We start from the raw sequence: 6,000 nt of genomic DNA on the forward strand, positions 1-6,000 counted from the left end.
CAGGACGAATTTATAATCAGGGAAAACCTTCCTTCTAGGTTAGCTATGAAGCCGTTATCTGATAACTAAAGGTCATAAACTGGGAATGGACAACTGATTGTAGGTGCAAGGACAGAAAAGAAAATACTGACTGGTTTATCTGTACAAAACTTCAAAACTAATGAGACACAAGGCAGATGACTGGTCTCTTGACAAAACCGTGCTAGCTCGTGACATAAACATTATTGCTTTAAACTTAAAGTGAACTTACGGCGCTAGTAATGAATAATAAGTTTGTTGGCTACTAGTCTGGATGGAAAGACATGTTAACACTTTTTTTTTCTGTAAATCTTTATCAATTATGACATGGATTTGTGCTTAAACAAGTATAAGAGCTAAGAACCAAAAAATGAATGAGGATGCTGCCTTCTCCAGCTTCACCCAGAGTGTTCTTTGCATGCATGAATTTTCTTTCACTTCTTTCATTCTTTCTTTCTCTTTTCTTTTCTGTCTGATTCATGAAGAGGTAATGAGTACCAAGCCTCTCCCCATCGCCCTCAACCTTTTCTTCTTCTTCTTAATCTCCTGCTGCTGCCAGCAGTTTATTACCAGAAACCAGCAGTGTTTAGCCACTGAATAGTAAGAAACCAGCACTTATTAGCACAAAATAATAGAGTTACAAAGTCAGAGACCATCGGTCTTTGCCTCTTCATCTAATGCTCTGTCCCACCTCACTCGAACCTATAGGCTGAGGCAGGCCCCTGGCAGTGAAGGGCGTGGGAGCCTGTGGGGTAGGGATCGGGAGAATGAATGAGGGGGAGCCATCTGAAGAGTTTGTATGTTTGCAGCAACTTATCCTTGGGGCAGTGGCTATCGATTTGTTCTGGGAAGTTGATGAGGCTATTAGCAAAGGAAACATGGTTTCTTAGGAGCCTTTGTCTATCTGGGAGGGGGAAGGGTAAAACAGCCATATCAAGTCTTTACCTAAGATTTGTAATGTACATTCTCTTCCTGTCCTAACCATGGTGAGTAGATTGTCAACCTGAGTTAGTAATCAAGGAGCTCCCCCATTGGCATATAACACCATTCTAGGATCCCCTGAGGTTGATATAAGGCTCCAACTACAGTGGGGGAAGAACTGAATATAAGGACTTGGACTGGCTACTGTGGGTCTTAGCAAGCCAGAGAGACATTTTTAAAATTTTTTTTATTAGATATTGTCTTTATTTATATTTCAAATGTTATCCCCTTTCCTAGTTTCCCCTCTGAAAATCTCCTATCCCTTCCCCCTCTCCCCCTGCTCCCCAACCCACCCACTCCCATTTCCAGTCCCATTTCCCTATAATGGGGCATAGAACCTTCACAGGACCTAAGGCCTCTCCTTCCATTGATGGTCGACTAGGCCATCCTCTGCTACATATACAGCTAGAACCACAAGTTCTACTATGTATTTTCTTTGATTGGCGGTTTAGTTCCAAGGAACTCTGGGGATCCTGGTTAGTTCAGGAGGCATTTTTAATATAGTTATCAGTAATACTGTCATCAGAGAGTTAGGAGAGGAGGGGTCCTTGTCACTTTTAAGTAGGTCAAATAAAGCTGTAATTAGCTCATTGGTGGGGAGCCAAGGTCTTAGCCAATTAACGTTGCCAGAGCAGCTTTGGTGCGTATTTAGTCAGTGGGCTGGAGAAGTCAGTAACAGGTATCCCTGGCCAGCCTGGGGTTAGGATGATTCTGTCCCCAGGAATGTGATGGGGGAGATGAGTTGGATCTTATCTTTTTTATATTTATATTTTTTATGGTTTGCTGTTTAAGATTTTCTAAGATTGGTTCTTGATCCTGACTTTTGTCTTGCCACATTAATACTCACCCATGTAATGATATATATGGAGACTTGATTTAATAGGGGGGTTTTAATGCATAGGCTACAGCATCCTGGCAAATAGTAGCCATGCACTGGGGGAGTACAGCTGGTCAGCTGGTCCTGCAGTACTGATCTTAGGTACAGAGATGGCGAAACGCTTACAGTCATGTTCACGGAGTGGTATTGAAAAGAAGCAATATTTGATGTCTAATACTGATAGCAGGATATTTGCAGGTATGTCAGAGGCAAAGGGGAGGCTATTTTGAGGAGAGTCCCAGATTGTCATGGTCTTATTAATTGCTCTTGGATCCTGGAGGAGCCTCCAGGTACAGGTCTTCTTTTACTTACACAAACTGGGGTATTCCAGGGGCTTCTAGAGGGTCAAAAGTGCCCCATATCTTGCTGGTGCCTAACTAATTGTTGTAATGTTAAGTTTTCCCTGTTTGATGGCCATTGTTCCATTCAGACAGGATTGTCTGTGATTCATTCTAGGCAACGAGTAAGATATTTAACAGTGGCCCTTAGAATTGAGGGTTCTTTTGATCTTGATATTTTGGGTAGTCTTGTATTTGCGGGCCTTACTTCCTCTTCTCCAATAAGGACAACATTTAGGTCTTCTAAGATATCTCTACCCAGCAAGTTAGTGGCCATATCAGACACTAGGGGACTAGTGGTCTCACTTGTCCCATCTGCGTCTTCCCATTTGTCTTGGGTAATAAATACTCAGGAGAGTCCATCTACTCCCATCAGTTGAGGTCCTGGAAAGGAGGGTGCAATGTGAAGGACCTCAGCTTGTCTTATCTGCTCTCACGTCTAGTAGGCATTTAGAACTTCTATTTTCTATTTTTATTGAAAGTTTAGGATGAGAGTTCTCTAAAATGGGTGTGGCCCAGTGGAATTGTGTGTCTTCCCCCTCTTACTGATGGGGTTGAGGGTTGCCTTGTGAAGAGTTTAAAGGTGGCAGGGGTTTTCTGTCTTGACCATATTTAAATCTGTGGTCCTTTTCCCAGTCGAAGCCCTTCCTGCATTGAGAGCAGACAGACTTAGGCATTTTAAGGGCAGTTGGATAATTCTAGAGGCAGTCTCATTTCTGGTGTCTGGTTTCCCCACATTTAACACACTTTGAATTGGGCCATGTCGTGGCCACAGAGGCTTGGGAAAGAGAGGAATCCTGGTAGGAAGAAGTCCCAGTGTCATGGGTAGCCACAATCCATGCATCACAATGTTCATCCTTTCGCCCCTGACATGCCTGTCTGTGTTCTGGGTCATTCCTTCCCAGACATTGTTTAAAAGTATCACCTCGGCTGTAGCATCTGTTAATTTTCTGTCTAAGCTGACTCGTACTCTCATAAAATCTGGGAGGGCCTTGGTATGTTTTTGTTTTAGCAAAGTTAATGAGAAGGCATCTCCAGGCCAAGAGGGTTAGACATGTCCTAGACCAGGAGCACACATAGAGGGACCTGTTCAAAGCAGCCAGCTCAAAGTATAGCCTGTGGAACTCATATGAAGAATTTACTCTGACTGAAGAGCTGGTCGAAATTCCAAGTTATAAACAAAATGGGAAGGTCTTGCCATTTTTGTTGTGAAATTTTGTTATGAATTTTTTTGTTGTTGTTTTGTTTTCTATCTTGCATCTGGCATTCATCTTTAAACAGGTCTTCCCATTGTACGAGCAAAGGATTCCAGAGAGTGGATCGACATATGTCTTTCTAGTCCTGGGGGTCAGGAGATTATATTCCTGAGGCTTTGTAAAATAGACTTTGTCCAGGGGACTAGAGTCTGTCCTCAGAGATGGCCTGGCCCAATTCTTTTAGATCTGTTCCTGGAAGGGGGTATGAAGCCAGTAGCCTTTGTCTTGTTATTGGATATTCATGGGAAAGGTCTCTACAGGTGGAAGCATCAGGCCCTAGACCATTGCTGCTGAGGCTGCCGCCGCCATTGTGGCTAGGGTGGCTGGGGTAGTTATTCCTGGAGTCCCTGAGATTGCAGGGTTGTCCAGTGACCAAAGAGGGTGGCACCATTAATGGTGACATAGTGGTTGAGGGGAGGGATCACAGGAGTGCTCGTGGTGTTTGTGACTTTCGAGTTTGGGAGTTGTTGTTCTTAGTGTTCTGTGAGGGTTCCTGGTCTTTGTTGTCTGGAACAAGCAAGGGATCATGGGAAGTTAGGGGAGAGAGGAGGTTAAAGAGGGAAGGGGTATTGTGGGTTGGGGAGTAACTTGCCTAATTAGATTGACTGGTTCTGGGGAGCAGCTAAGTCAGCCCCAGGACAATCCTGAGGGTCTTCCTCTTCATTTGAGTCCTCTCTTTTGTCTCCCTGTGCTTTGGTTTCTAATGGGTCATTTTGGGACTCTGGGGTTTTTTCCTATACATTGCCTAGTAGCAGCTATTACAGTGAGGAAGAGGAGAGGTGAAAGATAACCTTTCCGGACTTACTTTTTATGAGCCAGGTAGGCAACCTGGGTCCAGACATGGGGTTGGTGATGTTTGCTGACAGGACCCATGGCACAAATTGAAGCACCTTGTTCCAGAATTCTAGACCTTCCCTTTGGGAGACTAAGCCCTCTTGATTTAAGTAAGGCTGTAAGGGAATGGGTTTTGAGTCAATTCTGAATTCCCCAAAATAGAAAAGAGAAGTGCTGCCCATGATGTCCAATGTTCCCAAGGCAGTTCTGCTGCCCAGGGATCAAAAACACCCCAACAAATACAAGCCTGGGCACAGCTTAGGAGAATCCCAACAGCCCTAGAGACTTTAAAGTGGTTGCTGGGTTACCAGATTTTTGCACATGAGAGACAAAAGGTTATTGCCATGCCTAGTCGGGATGCCTGGGTCCAGAAAGAAGGTGCGAGGACCTTTGGCTAATGTTGGGAAATTGACCTGAGAGGCTTCAGTTGTCAATGAACAGTGTCTGGTCCCTCTCTTAGGCACACATATAGTGATAAAGTAAGAAACTGATCCTCAGGTTGGGATAGTCTGACCCTCTTGAGGGGGAGGCTCACACACTCCACACAGTCCGGGATCCCTGTTCTGGTGCCAGCTGTGGACCTCCCTTCCTCCCTGGGGCTGTTGGCCACCTAGCCACAAGGACAAAGGGAGCAGATTCGAAGGCAGGGTTCAGACACCCCATGAGTACAATGGAATGACCGACTTCCTTCCGGAATCAGCTTCAACGAGGGAGCTCAACTTTATTCAGGGTAAACAAAGGCAATATAGTTTTGGGGGAGATGGGTAGCGATATTTCCAGGTTGGGTATGTATCTTTGACTGGAGCTGAAGGTAGTAGGAATGTCTCGTTGGCATGGAGAGACATTCCAGGATCTCCAGGTGCTTCTGGGACAGTCTTACAGGGAGAAAGGAAGTTGCATGAGTAACCTTGCCTAGAACTACGAGACATTCCTCAAGTAGAGGATGTGGGAAGATGAGGCCAGACAGGTAAGAGGACGCCCCTCCCTAGGAAAGGGAGTCCCCCATTTTGCATCGAGTTCAGAAGAGCTGTCCACTCAGGGTAGACTGCAACCTCAAATAGCAGGGCTTCCCAGCACAGGTTGTCCTTTGGCCCTTCAGGGGCAGAAAGTGCCTTCATTCACATGAATGCTCGTGTACATAGATGCTGTACACACACATGCACATGTCTGCTCACACAGTCCAAAACACATAAAGAAAACTTACCGAGATAAAATCCTCACTACCTGTTGTGTTTTATAAAAAGAAAGAGAAGAAAGGATATGTCTGGTGGATGGAGGTTTAGTAAGGTGTGGGGGAAGGGGGTGCCTCTGCAGGCCCATGCTGAGGCATCCCTTGCACCCCACCCCAGGAACCAGCCACACGATGGTATGATATAGAATAGAGTTCATTCAGGGCATGGAGAGGGGAGTTGGGAGAAAGCCAGGGCGGGGGGCGGGAGCAGGGGAAGTAGAGGCCATGCAAGAGCACTTGGAGAGGGGGAGGGATTGCGGGGGGGGGGGAGGGAGAAGGATAGGGGGGGAGGGTAAGGAGCAAGAGGATAGAGCAAGAGTAAGAGAGCAAAAGACAGAGGAGGCAGCAGGCAGCTCCTTTATAGTCAGGCACAACTGGCTGTTGCCAGGCAACTGTGGGGAGGAGCCATCATGGTTGGCCTCTACTTTTCTTTTCTCTCCCCTCTCCCCTCTCCCCTCTCCCCTC

This window comes from Mus pahari, chromosome 4 (assembly GCF_900095145.1).
Source record: "Mus pahari chromosome 4, PAHARI_EIJ_v1.1, whole genome shotgun sequence".
In the NCBI taxonomy this organism is placed as follows: Eukaryota; Metazoa; Chordata; class Mammalia; order Rodentia; family Muridae; genus Mus; species Mus pahari.